We start from the raw sequence: 14,486 nt of genomic DNA on the forward strand, positions 1-14,486 counted from the left end.
CCGGTGCGGAGTCACGTACATCGTTACGTGTATTGATAGAATACATAACCCCGATTGCGAGGATTTTCCTCGTTACAAACAAACTAGGACAAGTCTGCGTTGCGTTGCTTAGTCTCACACTATTTCCACTAGAAGTTTTTAGTATCAATAAGTACCAGTAAATTCTCCCTAATTGACGCTCTGCTTCCAAACAAAAATGGACAATTTAGCAAGAGGAGATATTATAATAAATAACATTGCGGCTCGTTTTTATACTTGTTGACAATCGGAAAATATAAAAACGAGTCGCAAGGCTTGAATAATCGTATGTCCTCTATCCAAATTGTCTATTCCTGTGTACAAGCTGAACGTCGATAAGGAAGAACTTACTGTATAATAAAACTTTATTCATTGTCAACTTTGAACCGTTCAAATAATACATGCAATCATCATGTATGTATGTGGACAGTACACGGTATATCATGAAAGTCGACCATACTTTTGCTTTCATAGACCTGTTTTACACGTTGTTATACTGTAGGGTCAAACTCCGATACAGACGTGTATATGTTACGTAATCGATATTCTTCTCGGTTATTTTCATTTCTATGTTTTTGGATAATATACGATGTACATTAAACAAGAAGATCATTTTATAGCGTTTCCAAGATTCGTCTATACGACTACAGTATATTCCACAAGAATCATCTGTCACGAATTTATTCCAACTGTTGACAAGATGGATTGTTAAAGAAGAGTTGTAAGCGACCAGCGGAAGCACGAACACCATGGACGAATTGATACACGAATTAATCGAGATGTAGCAGAAAATAGCCCATTTACGTGTAAGTAGGAGACCACGATCACCAAGTCGCGATTCTGGCTGAAGTGGAGGCTTCAACAGGAACGGAAGCGGAGATAGAAACTGGAGCATGAAGCAATAAAATCCTAATGGAAGATACTGCTGTTATTACTTTCGATTAGACATTAAAGGTATACCAGAAAAGTGTACCACTCCCTGCGTGTGGACCCAAAACATTACAAGAAACATTCAGACAAACCAGCTACTAAATTAGCGGTAGATACTGCTGCTAATAATATCAACGCTTGCCACAAGCACCATCTTTTCGCAAAGGACCGAAATACAAATTATCGTTTTCTAATTGATAGCGGTGCAAATGTAAATCTGATTCTAGCTACCAAATATGTCAGGCAGATGGTCGACTTTAAATAACATGCGACAAATGCACCCCATACTTTTATCATCTTATGGTCAGCGTATTTGCAAACATATTCTTGTCGATTCTATTTCGACGGAGGGTGGTGTCGCACCTGCGGTGCAAGGGAAGCTCGAGACTGCTCGAGAAAGCACCTAACGGCTCGAGATTGCACGTGACTGTTCGAGATTGCTCAAGTCTGCTCGAGGCTGCTCTAAGCTGATCAAGGCTGCTCGAGTATACCCGAGACTGCTCAAGTATACCCGAGACTGCTCGAGTCTGCACGAAAATGCTCTAGACGGCACCAGACTGCTTGAGACTGCTCGAGGCAGCAACAAACTGCTAGTGACCGCAAGAGACGGCTCCAGACTGCTAGAGACTGCTCGACACTGCTCGCGATTGCTCGAGACTGCTTGAGACATCTCGAGACAGCTCGAGACAGCTCGAGACAGCTCGAGACAGCTCGAGACAGCTCGAGACAGCTCGAGACAGCTCGAGACAGCTCGAGACAGCTCGAGACAGCTCGAGACAGCTCGAGACAGCTGGAGACAGCTTCACACTGCTCGAGACAACTCGAGACTGCTCGAGACAGCTTCACTCTGCTCGAAACAGCTCAAGACTTCTCGTGCATACTCGAGACTGCTCGTGGCAGGTCGAGATTGCTCGAGAACGCACGAGACTACTAGAGACCGCAAGAGTCGGCTCCAGACTGCTTGAGACGGTTCGAGTCGGTTCGCGGCTGCTTGAGACAGCTCGAAACTGTTCGAGACAGTTCGAGACTGTTCTAGACTGCTCAAAACTGCGCGAGGATACTCGTGAATGCTCGTTGTTAGGGATTCCCCATCTGGGCTTCACGGCGGGGGCCAGGCACATAGCTCCTTAATGGCTAGGGTGTGGGCCTGTCACCCCAGTGGCGGAAACGTTAGTTTTCGACCATGGTAAAACTCATGGGCCCCGTCGACCGTTTTATGGTGGTCCTCCGTAAAGGACTTATCCTTGATTTACGACCAGGCCGTTAGCGGGGTTGGGACTTGGACCACTCGGCGTAATTGCTTCCAGATGGGGTAGATTTCCAAATTTTCCCTTGAGGAGGAAACTCATCTGGAGGCGTTCGCAGTACCCTTTCCAAAGGTCCCAACCATCCTCATTTTAACAAATTAGCGCTCGGTTTTGAGCCTGCCGTGATTGGGCAGTTTTTCCTCGCCGCCCACCCTTAAGTAAAGGTAGGGATAACCGAGGTGACCTAGTGGATGTCACACGGTTATTCGACAGTCCTGATCCGTCCTGATCTGTCCTGAGCCGTCAGTGGATACAGAGGTATCCCGGGAAGCTAATTGTTGGAGCACCCGGTTAGCAAAAATAGAGTTTTAGTCGGCACACTAACGTGCAAATTTCTCAAAGCTCGAACGATCGCAAGATCGACCGCGAGCAATAACACTCGTGGAAACTCGAGACTGCTCGACACTGCTCGAGGATGCTCATAAATTCTCGTGGATATTCGTAACTGCTCGTGACAGCTCTACACTACTCGAGACTGCTCGATTCTACTCCAGAATACTTGAGACTGCTCGTGTCTGATCGAGACTGTTCGAGACTACTCGAGGATGCTCGTGAATGCTAGTGCATGCACAGGACTGCACTAGACTGCTTGAGACAGCTTGAGACAGCTTGAGACTGAGCGAGACTGCTTGTGACTGCTCGAGACTGCTCCAGATTGCTTGAGTCTGCACGAGACCACAAGAGACGGCTCCAAACTACTCGAGACTGCACGTGAATGCTTAAGACTGCGCAGGGCTGCACGACGCTGCTCGACGGTGCTTGTGAATGCATGTGGATATACGAGATTACACGAGACAACTCGAGACAGCTCGATACTGCTCAAGACCGCACGAGATTGCTTGAGATCGCTCAACACTGTTCATGAATACTTAAGACTGCTCAATGCTGCTCGAAGCACGCGATTGAAATACAGCCGAAACAGACGAATGAGCTTCAAATACAGCCGCAACATACTATTTAGCTTCAAATTTAGACGAATCACATGATTTAGCTTCAAATTCAGTCGAAATACACGATTGGCAATCAAATTCACCCGAAACGTACGATTTCCCTTCAAATTCAGCTCAAACATGAGATTTAGCTTGGAATTCAGCCAAAATATATGATGTAGCTTTAAATTCAACCAAAACGAACTATTTAGCTTCAAATTCTGCCTAAACGTACGATTTATATTCAAATTCAGCCAAAACATATGATTTAACTTCGAATTCAGCCTAAACGTACGATTTGAATTCAAATTCTGCCGGAACGTACAATTTAGCCTCAAATTTTAGCAGATACACTCGATATTGCTTCAGATTATGCCGGTTCTTATAATATAACTTCAAATTCATCCGAACCATATGATTCAGCTCCAAATTCGGCCTAAACTTACGATTATGCTTGAAATTCTGCCGAAACATACCATTTAGCTTCAAATTTAGCATATACATGAGATATAGCTTTAGATTCTGCCGATACTTATGATATAGCTACAAATTCCGCCGAAACATATGATTTAGCTACAAATTCGGCCTAAACATAGGATTTGGCTTCAACTTCTGCGGGAACATACTATTTAACTTCCGGTTTAGCATATACACTAGATATAGCTTCAGATTCGGCCGATACTTATGATACAGCCTCAAATTCAGGCGAAACTTATGATTCAGCTACAAATTCGGCCTAAACGTACGCCCTCCCTCCCTCGCTCCCTCCCACCCTCTCTCCCTCTCTCCCTCTCTCCCTGAATGAACGATATAGTTAACACGGAATTCAATCTCACAGCTTGTCATCAAACACTGAACACTTAATTAATCACTGGCAATTAGAAAACACGCGAGGATGTCTTACTGCTGCGGTGACTGACAAGGTGAGGTCCTCAGAATTGACGCTCACTTTTTGACGAGATTTGGTACAGTAATAGATCTCGTAAAGCTAAATCCAATGATGTTCGGTTTTGTGGTCAAATGGCTTAAAATGTTTGAGATAAATACTGTTGAAGTTTCTAGTAAAAGGCCAGAGAGACACGCTGGATTACAACTCGAATGTTGAGGCAGGCCGAATCGAACCACCTACCTTTTCGCACTCCCTAATAGTTACTTAGAATGACCTCAGTTACCCCCCAATTCCGTTATGCGAGACATTTTTGGAACGCTCCGACTGATGATGTTTAAACCGTGTACCGATTTACACTCCTTTATTCCGTCGGAGACCCGTGTACTTAATAAAATGGACAAGTAAATAGATATCAACTATATTTTTCATAAGTGTACACACATGTGTATTCAGTATGTGTATACACATTTAGTGTGAACTAGGTCAGACTTGGACGGCTCGTGAGCCAAATGTGACTCTTCAGATACCCTTCACACACTCATGCGGCACGAGAAACGATATGATATTGTTCCATCTATGCTGCATGCAGGGTTGTCCATGCCATGTGTAGCAATGTACATAGAGTAGTAGGAATATAGCTTGTGGCTCGCGGTCGAAATGACTCGCCCAGGCCTGCACTAGGTGATACTAAACACCTAGGTAATGTAACAAAAAATGCTCATTCTGGTCTATGTGCACTTGATGACACTATGTTACGATGATTCGCGTTTTCCATGCTCTGATGATACGTTCTATGCTCGAGGTTGGTTTATTTGCGTTGTCGACAGTTTGAATTCTGTTTATCTCTCGTCATGTTTTTTCTGCCGTCTGCTCGGTTGTTTTGTGATTGGTTAAGAATGGATTTTGCTGTAGGACTGTAGCGTTTTCTAATTGGACGGGGATGTGTCTGAGGGAGTTTAGGTTAAGGAGTAGGAAACTCTCAGGAAGATCTTTATGGTATTATTTTCCGATGTGTACCTAAATATGAGTCTGCAGAAAATTTCTTCATAATTATTGCAAATTAAGAAAAACTGTTTTATTGTTTATTAATATGCGTTATAATCTTCTGAACAATATAATTGATATTTGTTTACCTGTCCATTTTATTTATATGGTTATGATATTCCATTATGTTGACTGTATGTCAATATATGGCTGCTACCGTAGGTAGTCAAGTTAATTCAATCCATCCACTTCACATCCTCTTATCGATTCCAGTCGTTATTATGAAGACTACCACGGTGCATTTTTGCCGTTCGAGGTGTATCAACTTAATATATAAGTTACGAGCCTCACTAATAATCCCTATACCTTGCAACCCCTTGTAGGTTACGACGGTGAAACAAACGTCGGCTCGTCTCCAAGTTATCTTCCATTGGGTGTCGATGGTGAAACAAACGTTGGCTCGTCCACTAGTGACCCATTTGTAGGTCCCGGTGGTTAAACAAACATCGGCTCATCCACAACTAACAAACAGTTACATCCTCTCAACAAAACGAATCCTCGGTCACGCACATCTGTCGGTCTCGCAGTTTCCTTCCTTGCATTTCTCACCCTCCCTTGTTTGATCTCCGTTTCCGCTGTTTTTCTTCACTCATTCTACTCTCTCTTTTCTTTCCACCCCCTCATTACTTTTCTATCTTCATCTAACTTTTCCATCCATACCACGCCTCTTCCGACCTCATTTAACATATTCTTTATCTTTCCTTGTATCCCTCCCTCCTCCATACACCTCTCTAAGACGTGTTCCCTTGTCGCTGCCACTTCTCCACATCTTCAATATATCTTTTCTTCCACGTTTCTTTCCCCGTTTCGTTGCCCAATCTGTTCATCGCTATCCTGAACCATCTCGTTTCCTTCCCTGTACTATTCAAATACTATGGAACCCTATCCATTCTTACCTCCCTATACCACTTGTTATATTGAGACTTCACCATCTATCTATAGTTTTCCCCTCTTTACATCTTTCTTCCGCTTCATTCTATCATGTTTCACACCTCGCCCCACCCCTCCTTCTCTAAAACCGTTCTGTCCATTCGCTCGCTCAAATACTTCTTTCTCTACCTCTCTCATTTCCATAATTTCGTCCTGTCCACTACCCTTCTTTCTATTTATGCCATACACAGCCACGCCCAATCGCTTCCCTTGTCCCCTCACAGCCTTTGGCGAAACCTCATGCCTTTTAACAGCCCATGCTTTCCACTTTTCCTTTTTTTGTTTCCTCCTTTACTGCGTAATCTGGAGTTACCCAGTCCAGTTCCAGTATTACCTACCTTATGTACTTTTGCCGTAAGGCTTCTACTCGCCTTCTCTCCTCCGAAGCCCATATTTAAACTTTACTTGTAATCTAATTCGCTTAAAATTTGAGCTGCTGAATATTTTGCAAGAATTGAACATATTCGTAGTGAAATCTTGGCTTAAATCTGACAATGACATCAATTTCACTGGTTTTGTTACATTTATAAAGGACAGAACTTATGCTAGAAGCGAAGGAATTATTATTTTTTTCTGGAAAAGCCTATCGTTTGCAGAATTGTGCAATATTTAATTTCCTGATAAATTTTTTTACAACATTAATATAAATAACTGCTCTTTAATTTTAGGAAATTTTAATGCACTGTGCTAAACATGATTTATTTTTACAAAACGAAAATATCCTCATTCGTGTAGATTTTTACGTAAGTTCAAAATCGAACATGTATCTTGTCTTTTCCAGCATGAATCTTGAAAATAAAGTTGACACTAAAGTTTAGAATGAAAACGTGGGGTTCATAATTGTTACCAAACGTACAGATTGATTTAATTTTGAATCGATAAAGTATCCTCAGTTCCTCTGCTCAGAATATAAGCGTCTCCTCCAAGCACTAAATATGATTTCTTCGTAAACGTTGTTTAACAATCCATAATCTCTATTACTTCTTGTAAAAGAATTCGTTATAGTTTCGAAATAATAATAATAATTCTATAAGATTATACAATAAATGCAATAAGATTGAAGGGAGCATCGTATACAAAATGAAATCAAACTAAAAGCATAGTAGACTTAATAGAATGCACCTCAGACAACGAAGAATTAAAAAAAAACGATTGCGCTTTAGAAAATTTGCCAAAAGTACCAATTTTCATTTAAATCCTACATATGTGTGCAATAAGTGCCAGCACAATGAAATTGGCACAATTGATATAATTTTGAACAACCTATTTAATATTAAATAATTTCGAATTAACCATACCGTCTTCAACGCTCATCTTCTACCGCGTACGTGTCGTTCATTTTTGTATCGACGACAATGAACTTAGCTGTTCGAGTTCGATGCTGATTCGGTTGAACCACTGCGCGACGAACCGCACGCAATCTGTGCATATTTACACCGTCGCACATTGATGCGATCTTATGAACATTCGGGACAATAATCATAACTCCTAAACTAATTAATTTTCGACCTAAGTAAGTTAATAATTTTCTAAGGGGAATACAAAAATGAATCGATTTGTTCATAAATAATATACAATTACGCTAAAAAATTGCAATGATTTTGTTTTTTTGTTGAATAAAAAAATCTTTTATGAACATTTAGTATTGTAATTTTTTCGAAACTGTGTACGACTAATTTTTTTTCGAAACATTTTCTATTAAGAATTAATAAGACACATTCTAATATATAATAATACATAAACAAGCAACAAATATTTCAATGTAACAGGCTAATAAATAATATGAGATTGTGTATGAAAATATGTACAAAAATCAGACATCAATAGGATATTCTTTATAAGATCTTTAGAAGTATTTATTCTGGAAGCTTTTTGTGTGAATGTGCTTTAACCTATGGTTAATATTCACACATAGAAGGCTGAAAAATTTTTCTAAACCTCTGTAAACTTCTTCTATGCAATCGTTTAAATGGAATATATTCTGAATTAAACGAAACAGATCCATTTTTTTCTTATTGAAGAACAAACCCATTTCTCAAGAATATCCCGATTTGTTTTCGGACGCGCTACTAAAAACCATGATTATAATTACAAATGCAGGCAACTGTAAGAAAATTTTGTATAATAATGACGAATAGTTTTCCGTTAAGATCCCAAGACATGTTTTACCTTTTTTGAGAAAAGTTAAGTTAAAGATAATCAAACGTATATATAATAATAAGTTCTCAATAGATGTGTCACTTCGAGACAATAAAACAATAAGTAATTAAACTATTTTAAAATCAAAATGGCAAGTGTTTAGTACCTTCAATTGAATAATCTATTCATATTTATATTGTACTTCGCCGTGTACTTCAGATAACTTGATGTTTTCTTTATTAATTGTTTAGATATCAATAAAGACTCTAGATTACGATTATATTATACAAAAAAATATTGATTTCTGATATTTTTTCATTGCTCGCATCACTGTGTGTCGCACTGTATTTGTCGCTAGGGTCATCCTTACAATAATCCTAATATTAAATCTGTCACCTATTTTCTATTGTCTCCCATGCAGCACCGTTGGTTAGGACATTAACCACGGTCGAGTTATTAATATAATAACCTAGTCCTGTTAATATTCAAATATTCCACTTATTTTCCTGCCCTAACCAATGGCCCACGATAAATAAATCTTATTGTGTTTAATTCTGTGTTATTTTTTATGTTCTGAGTATACATATTTTTGTCATTAGTTAAATGCTCAATTCAACTACTGATTTTTTTCACGTAACTGGACACAATCAGTTAGACAATGAGATTATTTACTCTATTGCTAATTTAGCCTCACATTGGATTCCAACGGATCCCTATTTGTAATAAAAACAATTTTCTGATATCTGTTTTGATTTTTTTTAATTTAACTTGACATTAAATGCAACAAACAGTAACTCCTCGCCGGACATGGATAGCATTAGCTTCAGTTATCACTGTTGCATATATATAATCAAATATTCGAAATTAGTGATTCTCCTCTTAGTTGGAGGCACTCGTTAGTTCATTGGGTAAAAAAGGCAGATAAAAAGTGTGTAAGACCAATATCACTGATTTCTTGTTATTCAAACCATCGAGCTTTTAATTAGAAATAGATTACATTGATGGATTGAATACTTCCTGATGACGAAAGTGAATTCAGGAAGGATAGATGTTGTATTGACAATTTGAATCAAGAAGAATAGTAACGAATTAATTTAAAAATGCTATGACATACACATGAAAGACTCGACAACTTTAAATTGGACATATATCGAATAAATAAACGATACATAATTCATAGTTTAGTTTATTTTCTTGAAAAATACGGTTAATACTTTTATGAAAATTTGTTGAAAAATGTACAAGTTTAATTTTTCATTCGTGTGTGATCCTCCATTTACTTATATTGTATGTTGTTTATCAGTCGATGGATCTTTGACATTTTTGGCTGGAGGCTCGGCAACGCCATATACGATCGAGCTGGCAAAAGTGTAAAAACTATAGAAGAAATGTTAATAAATTGTGTCACATAATAATATAATATAAATAAGAATTATTAAAACACCAATGCGAACTGAATATGTTTACTATAAAAAATAATACTACATTGTACCACAACGCAGGAGCCAGAACATGTATTCTAGCGTTTAGAACCAGCCCCATCGTCGGAACATTGAATAAAGCTAATGTGATGCCATTGTCCTTCGGAAGAAAACAACTAAGTCTTAACTATGCCGTCGCATTAGCTGCAACTCTTACCAATCCAACATATCAACTTCTAGGTACCAATAATGAACATAAACAGCCAAACCAAAAACACAAATTACCACAACCCTTCAATATATGGATTCAAGAATACCTTGAAGATATCGGATTACCGCTCCCTGATATCAAAACGAGAAGACAACTTAAGATTCCATCCTGGAAGATCCAATCATTCAAAACAACCCAAACCAATAATATGAACGAAGAAAAAGAGCAACCCAAAACAAATGTAACCAAACACACAAATACACAACAGCTCCGCATAATGACAGATGTATCCCAATCGTGAAGTGAATCAAAATACATAATCGAAACACCTAAAAAGCGGATATCCCACATACTGCCCAACTATTTTTCAAGCAGCTTCTACAAATTATATACCATTCTAAAGGTTCTTGAATCTAAATACATTGTCCATACAACAGAAATCGAAATACCAACTATCATCCCTCCTGATAACGCGAACCCCATAGCCCAAGAAATCTTGGAAATTCTATAAGAAATGGATAATAGAGGGCGATCCTTAGAAATACTATTCGACAGAACACCTCTGACTCCCAAAAACATTCCAGTATCCACAGAAATATACAATTCAACCCTACAACGGGCTTACCATAAAGATCTCAAAGCAGTAATTACAAACAAAATGAAAATAGAGTGGAATTCAACATGGAAAAGTATCAAACCTTCAACAGAGGTACACCTTGCCCAAGATAGTATATTTGATAAGAGTCCAGCAAATACAACAAACAGGAAGAATCAAGTAATACTAACGAAACTAAGAATCGATCATACCAATTACACCCACATTAGTCTAATAAAAGAAGAAGAACTCAACGAATGCGACATCTGTATCATGAAAATCACTGTCAAACACATTCTAGTCGACTGCCCAAAATATCAAAACAAAAGAAGGCAAAACAAACTATCCAACAACCTCAAGAAGTTATTCAACAAAACTGAAGTCATAAAACCTCTTATGAAATTCCTAAGCGGCATCAATCTTGTTCAATCAATCTAGACTAAAACAACAAACACAATGAAAACATATTTATATATATCATATGGATTATATGTGTATTCAATATAGTCGTTAATAACCCAAAGAGGTGGATACGACTTTAAATAAATGAAAACAAATACTACATTGTATAATAAAACAATGTTTCGCTATTCGAAAAATGGTATTATAAAGTGGTAGATACAGAAAAGAATAACACAACTGTCCATAAAAATAATTATACTTTATACTATATTTCTGCACATGTTTCATAAATACTATTTCCACCATTTAAATATTCGCACCGAATACACTTACTGCCTCCATATAATATTCAGCCCTCGTAGTAGATATGAAATATATAAGATCTTTGCTTCTTACTAACGTGCCTACATTCGTTACAACGAAGTGTATCGGCTGCCATAAACAAAAATGAACAAAGAATGCACACGCAATAAAATATTTCAAACAAATGTAGCTCTCTTAAGTCAATTAAAAAAAACTAAAAATATACGAATTTGAGATAAAATCAAACATCCGAAATTTGTAATTGTTATTACTCGTCAATCAATTATCTTTTTCCACTGATTTGATTTCAATGGAATAGATGGAAGTATTCTTATGAGATGATCTTTGTGCTCTGGATATTTAGATTCTCCAAAGTCTTTCAAGAAATCTTTGGTCTTGCCGACCAGATCTAAAATCGCAGCTTGTTCTCTATTCAAAAATTGAATTTGAAACAACGCAGGAAGATTAATCAAGTTCGACAAGAATCCATATCCTGTTGAGGGAGAAATGGTTGTTACCGTCCATTAGTTATAGAGAAGTAATACATCCCTGTGAAGTGACCTGATGAGTGAGGACTTTTATAATCAACTGTAGATTTTCTGACTGAGGATCAATCACTGGGAAAGTTGAGAGAGTTCAGAATTAGAGTGAACAGGTTTTGCAGGAAGGAGATCCATCTTAGACACCATCAGACGTTATTAGATCTTGCAAAGTATTATGTATGAATTAATCATGGCTCCCTGCATGACCGTCTCATCTAAATGTGATTTTACGTTATCTGTGAGAATTTTAACGTTCGTTACCAATTCGGCCATTCTAATCTCAGTCTTAGTCAGGTGAATTTCCGGAATATAGATGACAGAATGGCCAATATCCAGAAAATCCAGTGCGATTCCTATATGATTATGGGTGCAATTCCTCGTGCAAAATCTTTAAGACCTAATCGGACTAATTTATGCAATTTTGGAATAACATGGATCCCATAGATTATGAGAGCGCTCGCACTCCAGCTTCGTCACAAAGGAAAAAGCGGCATTCAAGTCATTAAAAATTGCATCTTCATTTTCTGTATGCCGCAGATATTTCCATGTCAATTCTTCTCTCGGAGAATTTTCTTTCTGATAAGGATAAAACTCAGAAAATTCTTCGATTACCCGTGGTTTGACATCAGCAGTATCTGAAGGAAGAATCAGATTTTGAAGAGGAGGATTTAGGTTTTCTTTTTCAGAGAACTCGTCAGAGAATATATGTAGGTCGTCCGGAGTTTGTCTTCCGTCTGAGGAACATATTTGTTTATCTTTCGCAGATGCAGGTGAATCATCTTCAACTATAGAAATTTTAGTATCGTGATAGAACAAATGTTCTAAGTCTCCCAAGTCGAAGATTTTCGTCAGTTTATAAACAGTTATGAGAGAAATTGTACAAGACGAAAGATAAAGAGATAGGTTATCAAGAGCTCTGGCAGGGAAATTCGAGCAGAGGAATGACTATTGGTAAGACTGACTGAATGATTGTTCATGATGCGATAGTAGGCTAAAAGAAAAGGTCCATCGAAATAAAACCAGTAATATTATATGTTTTTCATGAACATGTACAATAATGTATGCAAACAAAACTTAATAACATTGCTTTGAAAGTAGTAATGAAGTAAAAATCGTACAATCCTTAATTCTTAATATTAATTATGTTAAAATTACAGTTAGTATTTTCCAAATCAAAATAGACCAATGCTTTATCAAATTTGGTGCATATGATCGTGTGTATGTTCGATTCTTGGGCATTATGTCCGATTATAAGCTCTCATTTATCTCATACATCAATGAGCTATTAATCAGATGTCACAGGCCCTCAATATAATTACAGTAGAGCACCGATTATCTGACTTGATTAGGAGACAAAGTTTCGATAATCGATTTTTCGGATAATCGGCCTGGAGAAATCAAATTTTTAATTGTATGATAAATTGTGATTGTGTGATAAAATTCTATTTCATTATGATATTATGTCCACTCCAATGCAATGCGTAACGCATTTTCAGCTTCACTGTGTGTTGGACTCGAAATACATCCCATCGTATCTTCATTTATGCTGACATAATAATTTCAAAACCTGGATTATTTTTATCTATGTTCATCCATATTTGAATATTGCTGCTACGACAGTTTCCGGAATTAGATGCAGTAATTTCTCTTTAATTCGCGCTCACACTGCGCACAGAAATAGACAATTTGGGAAGAGGAGATACTAGTTCCAGAGCTATCAGTAAGGTGGAAGGGATTTAGGACAGTATTCCAGTTGCTAGATTGTTTAGTTGAAAGTATTTGCTTCTTAAAAATTTCTTGACAACTACATACTACTACTACTCGATGGTTCAGGGGTAAGTGCTAAGCGGTCAATCACAATTCTCCTACCAGAAGGCACCCCTGCTTTCCCCACTCCATGGTCAGATCCTTCAAAGAGACTATTCTTGTTTTTTAAGTTAGCCGTACGATGTTTGGACGATTGTCATACTTGAAAATTTCTATCTTTCCAAAAAGTGTATCAAATACCCACATAACTTTGAGATGTCCCGCATCATCTGAGATTTATCCGTTGACAGAAACTACGCCTTAAGAAACTACGCGAACCTATAAGCCTACCATAAATTGACTGAAAGCAAAGTAGTGTCAAGCTATGTCCTCAGATTTCTTTAAAAATTAAGCTGTTGTTAGCATGCTAACAGGGATATTGGGAATGGATAGATTGGAACTCTATAAGCTCTACAATTAACGTTATAGTTGCATTTTGTTATTATTGAATTATAAAGCGCTGTCTTCTTTTATTTGTCCTTCTTTACGAAGGTGGTCTTTTGAGTTAGTCTGTTAGTTCTATTACTTCGGATGAAAGTAAAGTATTTTAAGCTGAAGGAATGTAGGCATCATCGTGTGATCAAACTAATACATGTTCATGTATTGTTTGTGTGTTTTTTGTATGTACTAAATTAGTTACATGTGCTTCTTGTCAGATTTAGCTGTATAGGTACAATGTATGTGCTCTGTTTGTCTATAACTCGTATCATATTCTCCTTTTGTTTTGCAGACCTTTGTTGTATTAAAACTAATTGAACTGTTAAAGAAATGCATTAGTATAACTTTTTGTCCTTGAATTGCATAAATTTTTCCACAAATTCATATAAAACCGTATTTTTAATCAAACAAATAATAGAAATAATTTAAAGAATACTTCATTCTCTTTAAATAACACAAGTGTAACATCTCATTTCTCAAATAGAACCTCTAGCAAAAAGTTTCCGTTCATATACACTAATATAAAATTTACAAATAGTATTCGCATTTGCGAGTTATGGAATGTTCTTGCATGCAGGTAAG

This window comes from Megalopta genalis, unplaced genomic scaffold (genome assembly GCF_051020955.1).
Source record: "Megalopta genalis isolate 19385.01 unplaced genomic scaffold, iyMegGena1_principal scaffold0101, whole genome shotgun sequence".
Lineage (NCBI taxonomy): Eukaryota > Metazoa > Arthropoda > Insecta > Hymenoptera > Halictidae > Megalopta > Megalopta genalis.